This window comes from Cydia strobilella, chromosome 8 (assembly GCF_947568885.1).
Source record: "Cydia strobilella chromosome 8, ilCydStro3.1, whole genome shotgun sequence".
NCBI classification, from domain to species: Eukaryota; Metazoa; Arthropoda; class Insecta; order Lepidoptera; family Tortricidae; genus Cydia; species Cydia strobilella.
The window spans coordinates 2,033,992-2,046,289 of NC_086048.1; the positions used below are offsets into that span (position 1 = coordinate 2,033,992).

Below are 12,298 nucleotides of genomic sequence, written 5' to 3' on the forward strand. Positions count from 1 at the left end.
GGGCGGCGGTAATCGCTTACCATCAGGTGATCCGTCTGCTCGTTTGCCCCCTATTTCATAAAAAAAAAACTGATAGTCTTATCTGCTCGGATGATCTAGTGGAAGTTTGCTGGGGGGTTTCGAATTATATGTTTACCTTTAGTTGAACTATATTTTGGGATTTAATTTCGAACAAACACTTAGTTTAACTTGTCCAATTTATTTTATTACACCAAACATCTGACACTTCTGACTATATGGAAAAGGGGATAAGCTTGGCGCTTGATGTTGTACAAGTGTACCGTTTGATGCGTCTAGTCCAATATAGGTCTGTGGTTTAATAATATGATACTTAGTATAAACAAGTCGTGGGAATGTTATATAATTTGCGTGAATGACGGTAAGGTTAGCCTTAACAAGATAACTTGCGATTCTGTGCATTTAATGTATTGTATAACAAACCGGGAGGTTAAATTCTTGTTAAGTACCTATAGGTATGTTTTGTTACTTTGTTACTCTGCCTTTAGCAAAAGATAAGTAAATATTGCGACAAAAATGTTAACTACCCCTTAACAAATATGTGTGATTCTCTGCCTCATTTTTAATTTTTAGGGTTCCGTACCCAAAGGGTAATAAATATTATTATAGGACATTCTTACAGATTAACTAAGACCCACGGTAAGCCCAAGCAGGCTTGTGTTATGGGTACTCAGACAACGATATATATAATATATAAATACTTAAATATATAGAAAACACCCATGACTCAGGAACAAATATCTGTGCTCATCACACAAATAAATGTACTAACCGGGATTCGAACCCAGAACCATCAGCTTCACAGGCAGGGTCACTACCCACTAGGCCAGACCGGTCGTCACCGGTAATAACGGGACCCTATTACTAAGACTCCACCGTCTGTCTGTCACCAGGCTGTATCTCATGAACCGTGATGATTTTCACAGATGATGTATTGCCTTGTATTATCTGTTGCCGCTATAAAAACAAATACTAAAAACAGAATAAAATAAATATTTACGTTGGGCACCCATACAACAAACGTGATTTTTTTGCCGTTTTTTGCGTTATGGTACGGAACCCTTCGTGCGCGAGTCTGACTCGCACTTGGCCGGTTTTTTAAAGTCATGTGGGTATTTTTAGTCACCCGCTCGACATGTATTAAAGAGGTAGATCCTCATTAGCAAGTACTTTAAATATTTTTAATAATAATAAGAACATTTAACTCAACAAGTGATTCTAATAATAACTAAAGTTATTTTGTGAGAAAAAATGGTTCCTTTAATTATTTTTTCGCGTTATATTGTTTTATCATATGCTATTTTAAATTAGTAGCTAAGTTTAAATTTGTATTGATGTAACTATTTCGATTTTAACTATCCTATTCATATTCATTTTATTCATAATATTAATAATATTACATATTACAAACGTCAATTCATCTTCCTCGCGTTATCCCGGCATTTTCCACGGCTCATGGGAGCCTGGGGTCCGCTTGACAACTAATCCTAAGAATTGACGTAGGCACTAGTTTTTACGAAAGCGATTGCCATCTGACCTTCCAACCCAGAGGGGGAAACTAGGCCTTGTTAGGATTATTCCTGTTTCCTCACGATGTTTTTCTTCACCGAAAAGCGACTGGTATAAATATCAAATGATATTTCGTACATAAGTTCCGAAAAACTCATTGGTACGAGCCGGGGGTTTGAACCCGCGACCTCCGGATTGAAAGTCGCACGCTCTTACCGCTAGGCCACCAGCGCTTAACATATATTACAAACGTCAATTGTGTTAAAATAAAAATTTAAGGAAATTACATTGTCAATTTGTCATCGATTACATACAGGCAATTAACCTAAATAAACTAATATACAAACATTGTAACATAATTGTAAAAAACTAAAACATCCACCTTACAAAAAGCACTCGAAGAACAAATGGCAACAAAAGTGTTAAACAACTCAACACGTAACGAGTTCAAGTTTACGAACAAAAATACACCATTCAAAACCATAAAGACGTAACCTACATTATTTTACAAGTAAAATAAGCTCTTTCGTCTAAAAAGTACAGTCGCATACAACACCATTCATTGAGCGTCAATGAATGGCACAGTTCTGTATTTGAACAACTCATTTGCGAGTTGCGAGTAAATACAAACAGCTTATACACATTTGCAATAATACTAAACTGAACCATTTGCAACCTTATTTAGTTGAAAATAAAGATGGCTTTGAATGCAATGCAGTAAGATGGTAGCGAAACGACAAATTACTTTCTAAAGATCTTATCATATTCATCAACACGTTTTAAAAGCAACCTTACGCCGCTAAAATAGAGTTCAGTTTTGCTCAAAAGCAAAAACAGGTGTAGTATTTAAGAAGAAACAACTGAAAATTTATAAACTACTCAAAAGTCAAATCAATCGACTGTGTACCTTATGTCGTAGTGATAAAGATGTGTTTAGGTCTTGTTAGATGGTTAGAGTGATAGGCAGGTTAAGGTCAGGATCGGTTTTCCAAACTGTAATCAATTAGCATAAACATTCATAGTATCTGCGTTTAGTAAATGAACATAAGAAGTCATTCGTTTACGATGACCTTTAAAGAGGCTTTATTGTAGTTAGGTATACAAAAAAACACAAAAGAAGATTGTATTAAATTAAAGCAAAATATTTCTATAGTCCGACAAGATATTGTAGAAAATAAATGAGGGCGTCACTTCCTACGTAACTGTCACATTTTTGACGTGAAATGCACATGGCAGCAATCAGTGGCGGATTTCCAGTCTTTGCCGCCCTAGGCCCCAGGGCCTACAGGGCCCTTTCTCAGCCCCCATCATATTGACTACATTTTCAGTTATTTCTTGCATCAGCGAATTTTTTGGCATAATTTGCCGCCCCTAATATCTCGCTGCCTTAGGCCCGGGCCTACTGTGCCTCAGGGCAAATTCACCACTGGCAACAATTTAGTACGGAAGACATGTTTTGTTGTCGGAATTCATAAATAAGTATGAAATTAGTCAGGTCCCCACAGAAAACCAGCGCCACGGTTTGCTGCATTGGCGCGGTTGGCATTATGCTGAATCCTCCTTTTTAGCGTCCAAATGTTTTTTTTTTTTTGTCTGCATGCCTTTTTCTTCTATGTACAGTCGCCATCAGATATATCGGAGCGGCCAAGGTGCTCACAAATATCTGAACGCGCCTCTATTGTCAAGGTGTTAGAGTGCGTGTTCAGATATTTTGAGCACCACGGCCGCTCCGATATATCTGATGGCGACTGTACTGTATTGTTGTTAAATAAATGTATTTTCTTTCTTTCTTCTTTCAAATTGGAAAAGGCTGGGCAACATAGTTATTTCTAGGTGTCATCAAGTGTAAGGTGGATGTGAATCGAATTTCTCATCCTTAAGCAGATGGAACATCGTCCTGTAGAAAGGTGGTTGCATATGGTCAAGCTGCTGGTAGCTAGTGGCAGCTGGCAGAAACACTACAAACACATCATTATAATAAGATATATAACGTCACTGGTTGGCATACAATACTTAACCTGGCTGCAACATAATGAAGGACTCTGTAACCCTTTAATCGTCCTGACGTCAAAGTTATGACTAATAACGATTAGTACTAGAAAAACGATTCCGCGTCTAATCACAATAGTACTGAAACTATGAATCACGTAATAAAGTGTTATGTCCACGTTATGTCATAGACAATAGATCTATTATTAGTGCAGTCATAAATATGAACACACGATTTAACCCTGCTGACATATCGACAAATGTAATGTGTATTAAATATATGGTATTATTATAGGCACACATTGCACATTATTTTAATAGTGCAGCACTTTTGATACGCAAAGTGTTAGTGGAGCGGTAAAAGCACGCGACTTTCAAACAGAAGGTAGCGGATTCGTACTTCAAACCCCGGCTCGTATTGAAATGATTTTCGCTTGTAGCAATCGCTTTCATATATACAAACTAGTGCTTACACCAATTTTCGGGATTAGATCGCAGGACCCTGGGCTTCTTTAGAACTCAACTAGGAAAAAAAAACATTATTAGGGAGGAAGGGGGAAAATAACTAATTTTATTGTAAGGGCTATTCTAAAATCTAAGCGGGTCATAAATTAAAAATGGTCTATAAAAGTTAACGCAGAAGAGTTTAGCCAGTTCTAATAATCGAATAGAATACGAATTTCATACGTTAGAAACACAAACGAGGCAATTTAGAAATAAGAATAACGTATAAAGAATAAAATGCTACGAAAGTGGGTTAGGTATACATGGATTAACCAAATATCCCATTGACAGTCAATAAGACTTATTTGGTTTTACTGATAATACCTGTGCGAAGCCATTATGTGAATAACAAATTGGACTATTACTGATTCAAAAGACTAGTCAACAAGAAGATTTGTAGTCACTGAAATCCCAACTGACAATATATAATATTATCCATAGACAAACCATTTTTTTCACCCATTTTTAAGCCGTTGAAAAAAATCCACTATAGATCCACCTTATTAAGAAAAACAGAAATAAGAGACGACACACTGATCTACTATCCCTAGACAGTAGAAGTTTGTGTTTCATTATACTTTCTATGAAAACCAAACTAAATATTTTAAAGTAAAAAAAGATTCGAAACTAAATATTCTAAAAACACATGATTTTTAATTACGTAGTCCTCAGCTATCAGCTTTTTCACAGATTGCAATCCAAAAAATAACATGGCACGATTCTCGTCTGCGACGCAACAGGAAACATCAAAATTGATAGGCACCTATAGTTTTGCAGCCAGAAAAATAACAAATAAAAAATATAATAGCGGTCGACAAAAGGACCTCATAAAAAATCTATAACATGGTCACCTAAAAACGTGACGAGAATGCTCCAGTTTTTGCGATGTTTATAATGTACAGAGATTTGGAGACTTTTTGCAATACGTGTTTAATAGATTTCATTAATACGATGTTTATGCGCAGAAAGTTATTGATTAGGTATTGTGGTCAATAAACTGATTATTATTATTTTAAATTTTATTTTAAATTTTATATCTAAGTTTTTTTTAAAAGTTGATTGTATTTTAATTTTAATTCTAATTTTAATGATATGTAAATTGTATATGGATTCCGAATTGTCCGAAATAAATGAATTTTATTTTATTATTTATTTTTTTATTAGTATTTCTCACTACTTATACAGAATATTACATTTGTTTGATATGAGCTTTCTGTTGGGTGCAACTGTAAGTAAAAAAAAAATAGAACAAAAAAAGGAACTTGTGACCTCCAACCAAACCCAATCAGAATAACCCTAACGAACCTTTTTATTATTCTAAAATATTATTTAATGCAAGTCGGAACGAAAATCGCCCTTTTCCTAGGCGAAGGAACACGGTTTCTAACTTTCATATACCTATCAGTTTTACCGATTTTTCCTTAGTTTTTAGAACTTTCTCAAACTAGTACAGTTATACCAACAACCAACAACACGCTATAATGTACTGGCACAGAAAAGGATTTAGAACATCGCTAAACACAATTGATACGGGCAACAAAAATAGCCCAAATATTCAACAGCTGCGGCAGTAGCACGTTCGTATTTTTATCTCCCGTCACCATGCCTGTCACGTTCTAACAAGTAGGTAAGTGCAAAAGTGACAGACCTAGTAACAAGCGATAAAAATGCTGCCACAGCTGGTCATCCACTCAATACCACCACTAAAAACAAACAAACAATAAAATTATCACCACTATGGTCTCAAAGCCGTTAAAATTCTTATCCATTAATTATATAATGGCCCATACAATGCAGCAGCCTTGGTAAATGAATTATCTTATTGTTCAGGTCTGTGACAAGCGCGGAAGCCATTTTGAATGGGCATCCATTTTGTTTTGAGCTATTGATTTGTCAAATACGTTTGAGATTAATGGGTTCATGAAGATCCGTATGACATACTAAATGAACTTAAGAATTAGGTCACGTTTAAGGTTGTAACTTGTATTTCTCTTTACTGATAGTTAAGGTCACAAACAATTCAAATCTGGGTCATACTGACTGGATTTGGATTTTATTTTGTATTTTCAATACCTACCCCAAAGTTTTTTTTTATTCATCAACCATTAATCACACAGCATTAATTTTAAGCTTAATTATAAGTAAAAATACACAAATTGTAATTTTTTGGTCCACATCCACACTTTGTTAATGAAAATTAAGCTTTAAAGAGTTAGCTTGATCCTACTGTAGCCTATGTTTTCAAACTATGCACATGACATCAAATCGTTACCGGCAACATCGAAAAATCGGAACAGGTTATCTGGCTCTATCGCTCTTGCATATTCGAGCATAGGACAAAAAAGGACATTTCGATTTTCGTTTTTCGCGGTAGGGCCTCAGAGTTGACCAAGGTCCCTCGATGGTTGCTGTTATGCCACAGGTTACAAAAGAGTCTGAATCGTTGACAGGCGTGACATCCGCACAACAATGGCGGACGGATATTCGGTAAGCTTGCGATTTACTAATAATCGTTCCATTGATCAACTACAGTTTGGAAACAAATCAATATTATTTTTTTAAATTAATCTGACTCACTATAACATCTGGGCCATTTTGTTTAATTTTGCACACTACTTTTTTTTAAATTTTGGCCTTTCAGAATCACGAGCTCTTATCCTAATAGGTAAAATAATGTGCCAATATTTTTATTTTTATTCCACTAGCATTTTTCATAGATTTTGTATGATGGTAACGGAAAGGCAGGATCGATAGATGTACGGAAAATTTAGGACAAAGTTTCTCCTATTAGAATCGAAAGAGCTCGTGATTCTGACAGGTTAATTCTAGTTTTAGTTAATAATCAGTATCATATTGAAAACAAATCTATTAACTAAAACTAGAATTGGCCTGTGAGTAGAAATTATATAAAAATTCCCAAAACCGAAAAAAAAATGTAGTGAAAAACTAAAAATAAAATGTCCCAACTACACGGCAACATTCCTGTTTTTTTTACTCGTCATTTACCTATTTGATGTTTTTTCCTGCAATTATTTAACTGTGCCCTTACTTGTCGATAGTTTACCACGCAAATAATACCTAACCTATTTATTATAAGCGCCAATCATTAAATACAACTATATATATATCAGGCCAATTCGAACATGCACCTGACAGCTAACTGATATGAAATTATGAATCCGATATCATTTTAATATCGGTTCGATGTCATTAGTACGCTCGAATTGGCCTGTATATTAGTGCATGATTACTCGCAGATCTTTATCTACCTATATTAATCTGTTTCTTACAATCCATATCGTGGGAATTATGATCCATGTATATACTTAAATATGACACGACTTATTTGTCTTTTTTTGTCGTTTGACCTTTAGTTTTTACGGTTGTAGGTCGCAATAATGTTTTAATTAGAACTGATTGTCAATTGTTTATACGCAATTCCGGCTACTAGATGTATGATGATTTGATGATAAGTTATTGTTTATGAAAGATTTGTGCCATTTTCAATCAAAAGGGTACTTATTTTCGGTTGTCAATAAGGCGCTATTTCCATACAGCTTCAATTTGAAATCAACCTTATTGACAAGCGACAATGTGGTACCTTTTGGTTGAAAATGTCACATTTGATGACCCGGAACCTAGCCAAGATGACACTCGTTGATATGAAACAATAATCGAAATTTAAATAATGCATGGATATAGTCACGAGACTCTTCATAGTAACTGTCATCCTGATACCTTGTTTAAAATAGAATAGAATATAAATAATTTAGTCGTTAGCACAAACACAAAAATAGAAAATTATACAAAACAGAGAAACATAAAAAAGAAAAAGTGCCACGAAATCGAGAGGTGTTTCTTTTCCTTTTGCGTTTGTTGACGTACGACGTACGATAGTCAGCCCACAGACCTAAAAAAAGGCCTTCAATTACATTGTATGTAGAATCTTAATTTTGAAAACTCAGAATTTTATGGCGTATAAATAGTTACTGGTGAGTTTGGATGGAAAATGAAATTTCTCTAAGAACAAATAAAATTATTTTCTATGAAAATATTTTAATTTGTGTTTTTTCAAGTAGACACACTACTATTTAAACTATAAACTGAAATAAATGTCATATACAAAGGAAAAAAAAATGACCAAATCCAATGACCTGATCCAATGATGATGAATGATGATGGAAATGATCGATTCCAGCTCTGGACACTGGAGGCTTTGGTCATTTTTTCCTTCGTATATGACATTTATTTCAGTTTAAAATGAAATTTGGTTCGAAAGAACATCAACATACGTACTCTTTAACTCTTTATTGCATAGGCATAGGTAATTCGCAATAAAGTAGGTTTTTTCCGATTTTTGCAAGTTCCATTACAACAGCAATTACATATAATTAACTATCTCGGAATAATTATAGCTTAAATAAGTGTGAACGTAAAGTCAATCACAATCGCGAGAAAAGTTCATGCCTTAGTAATTACTCCATTTAAGTCATCTTTGTCTAAAATCAACTCTTTTACTTTGTAATAAAGTTAGTAATTAAACTAAAATAGGTACTGCAAAAGATTTTATTTAAATACTGATTGAAACCTCGTGTTTTATCTAATCCGATTATTATATCACTAAGATTAAAAAAGTGTCAAAAACAGGGATTTTTTAAAAAATAGTTTTTTAATAAACTGCCCACAGATGTCACGGATTTACCTTTTAATTTATTTAAAAACACAGTCAAGACATTTTTCCAAAACCATGCCTTCTATTCGATTACTGAATATTTATCATTAAAACATATTTTAATTGACGCAAACTGTAAATCTTAGATTTCAATTATTATTAAGCGTATTTACCTTGTGTAAATCCATAATTCTCTCTCTATAAGTATAATATTTTATCACATGTTGACTTACCATGTTATTGATCATATTACGTTATGGTTAATGAATAAACTAAACTAAACTAAACTGTAGCAACCTTAATTCGAATAGCATAAGGTTCACTTTACAAGACGAAGAAAGGATGCATAAGCAATTACATTAGAAAATAAGACACTACCGTTTTATTCAAAAGGACGTAAATAACATCTAGAACCTCTCAGTCGTTTCAAGGGCAAATAGACCTTATGTTAAAGCCACTTAAGTCGGAAAACTTTGTTATCTGACTGAGCCCTGTATAATAATGGCGTTAGCGTAAGATAGGTACCTTTTACCAATAAGGATATAATAAGATAGAGCGGTACTGTCATAGTAGATTTTGTAACCACAGTAAATTCACTGCCATCTATCGACACACTTTTAAACTAAAAATGAAGATTTATAAAAATACGATAAAATGTATTTAAATATGGATAAATGATTTTTTTTATTTGCATTAATTATTTTTATGAATTTGACCCATGTTCTTTCACTGATATGCGTTAAAATTGTTAAATAACAAACGAAACCGACAACGCCATCTATACGACAGTAGGCCAAAGCTAGTAGCGCCCTCCGATCGTGAATCAAATTTTCTTGATTTTCGAGGCACGTTTTTTCCTTAGACTGTATCCATCTATTACGGAGTTATATCTATCTTTGCTTTTACTAAGAATTTTGTCGACTAACGTCACAAACCTCTTATCTCCCTTAGACCGAGTTAAAGGGTTTTCAATTTTATGTATTATATGCTAAAGTTGCAAATCTCTTCAGTGATCTCTCTTTTAAAGAAGTTTACAATGTTAGCCTACGATTTGGCTTTATGTGTAACAATACGGCGCTCTCTTATCAGAAAAACGGGTGAAGACAGAGGAAACGGGTGAAGACAGAGGAAACGGGTGATATCGACCATTGTGCCGTGGGAGAGACCCGGAACTTTCCATAAACGCAACTTTGTATGGCTTAATGTATAACTGAGATAATTACTTAAACATGTTGTGTTTTCATACAATATTATGTGGATGCAAGTTGAGATAAATTATAGTAGGCAATAATTTTTTTTATTTTGAACAAAAATTACTTATCTGGTCACTTGCAATCTATTCGTGATAATGGAATTGTTTTCATTTTTAGACTTTTAACTCTAGGTTTTTATCCTGAATAGTTTTGTACAAGCACCATCAGATATATATATCGGAGCGGCCAAGGTGCTCACAAATATCTGAACACGCCTCTATTGTCAAGGCGGTAGAGTGCTTGTTCAGCACTTTTCATAATGCAGTTATTCTCAGGTAATGAGAAAAACCTTTGACACAGATCATTTGAAAATTATATCCTTTTTTATTAAATTCTCCCTCTATTTTATCTACAAAGTACGCTTTGTAAGATTCTTCCATCATAAAAATACAAAACTACTTATTAGTAAGCTCTACACAGTTATATGTACTGCACTTCTAAGATAAGACTACAAACTACAACTAACTTAAAGCACCTCAGTACTTAATCCATACTTTCATAGTAATATTATAAATGCGAAAGTCTGTCTGTCTGTCTGTCTGTGTGTTCCCTCTTCACGCTTAAACCGCTGAATCGATTCAGATGAAATTTGGCATAGAGATAGGTTGAGTCCCTGAGAAGGACATAGGATAGTTTTACTAGACTTATATTGACCGGGATATAGACCGTGATTACCTTTTGTATTATTTGTGAGCTCCCGATATTTCGACGCAGTTACATGCAAGTAAGATTGGTAAGAGAAGCCGTTGAAATTCACAAATACAAAAATTTTAATCGTGAAGATGGGTTTAAACTGTCAAATGTGTGGAATCCTGTGATTTGTTTGTGTAAAAAACCAGTGATATCCGAATCAAACACGCGTAGTGACACCGTGAGTGTAGTGTGTTTGGACAGACCAACGAGTGTGAACGCGACCGGACCAACAAGTGTGAATGCGACCGTTGGTAACGTTGAAAATGAACGCAGCCGACGCGCAAGAATGAGGGTAGACAGAGCGCTGTCTACACAACTTTGACACCCACCCGCTATCTTCAGTCACCCGTGAACATGATGCATGTAACTGCGTCGAAATATCGGGAGCTCACAAATAATACAAAAGGTAATCACGGTCTATATCCCGGTCAATATAAGTCTAGTGAAACTAACCGTGAATCATTCAAAACTCTAATAGGATAGTTTTTATCCCGAAAATCATCCCTTAAGAAAGTAAAAAGCGGGGTGGTATTGAGATAATTAATGAAGTGTCTGCTAATTTGTGTGCATAATATGCTCAAATTGAATAATTGCTATAAGACTTTCTCCAGGCGCTATTCTTACTTCTGGGGTTACTAAGTCCACGCAGACGAAGTCGCGGGCAAAAGCTAGTATTTCTAATAGCGCTTAGTACCTTTTAAGCAGGGGTTCAGAGGTAACTCAGGAGACGGTTCTCAGGCCTACATTAAAATCGCGTCATTTCATACGTGTATTGTTTATACGATGATAATCGCGAAAACAAAACGTCGTTAGTTTAATGACTAATATCCGTGAATGACATTGTCAGTTAACTGACTATTTGTAAATCTTATTGCGAAGACATACGGTCCACCTATGAACAGTTGATTGTTGCTGTTAAAACATGGAACTAGCATTTCGTTTGTCTCGTTTTTCATACCTATTTAAGTTTAAGTAGTTAAGTTCTTAAATTACGAAGCTTTAAGAGGTATGTTCGCAGGTCATTTTTCATACAAAAGTGTTTGTAGTTTATGGCGTATTTGCGCTTTTTCTATTAGGTATAAGTAGGTTCATATTCTAACATGTGTTAAGTAGGGTTTGACATATTCTAACATGTGTAAAGTTAATATGAATACCTACCTCATTTATAGAATGATCGTGAATAATATTACTTTTATATTATGTTTATGATTTTCATACAAAACTATATATATATATATTATTATTATTTTTTAATGTGATATTCAGCAAACGAGCAGACGAGCCGCCTGATGGGAAGCAGTCATCGTCGCCCATGGACGTAAGCAACATCACAGGAGCCACTTAAACATTGCCGACCCTTGAGAACCCTAAATACCCGCTTCTTGAAGAATCCCATGTCGTAGCACAAAGGGAATACCTCAGATAATAAAATACCAGAAATAATGTGAAAAACGCTTAACATTTCATCATATGAGCATGTTTATGCAGTCGCGCAAATGAACGAATAACCTACCGTGATTACCTAAATAATTTTGACAGAGTATAGGTTATATTATGAAACACTTCTCTAAATAATTCAAAAAACTGTAGAAGTTATAGTTATGTAGTAATTAATCTGCGCACATCAATTTTTAAATTTGTCATAGCTTTATATAATTAT

The 12,298-nt window shown here is 34.5% G+C and overlaps 2 protein-coding genes across 2 annotated transcripts in view; both read right to left on the minus strand.

Annotated features, from left to right (window-relative positions):
• The window catches only part of LOC134743375 (uncharacterized), a 548,210-nt gene that overhangs the window by 415,128 nt on the left and 120,784 nt on the right, over positions 1–12,298 (minus strand). The window lies entirely within an intron of this gene.
• Positions 1–12,298, minus strand: part of LOC134743456 (angiotensin-converting enzyme) — a 216,103-nt gene that overhangs the window by 202,256 nt on the left and 1,549 nt on the right. The gene's annotated exons all lie outside the window — the stretch shown is intronic.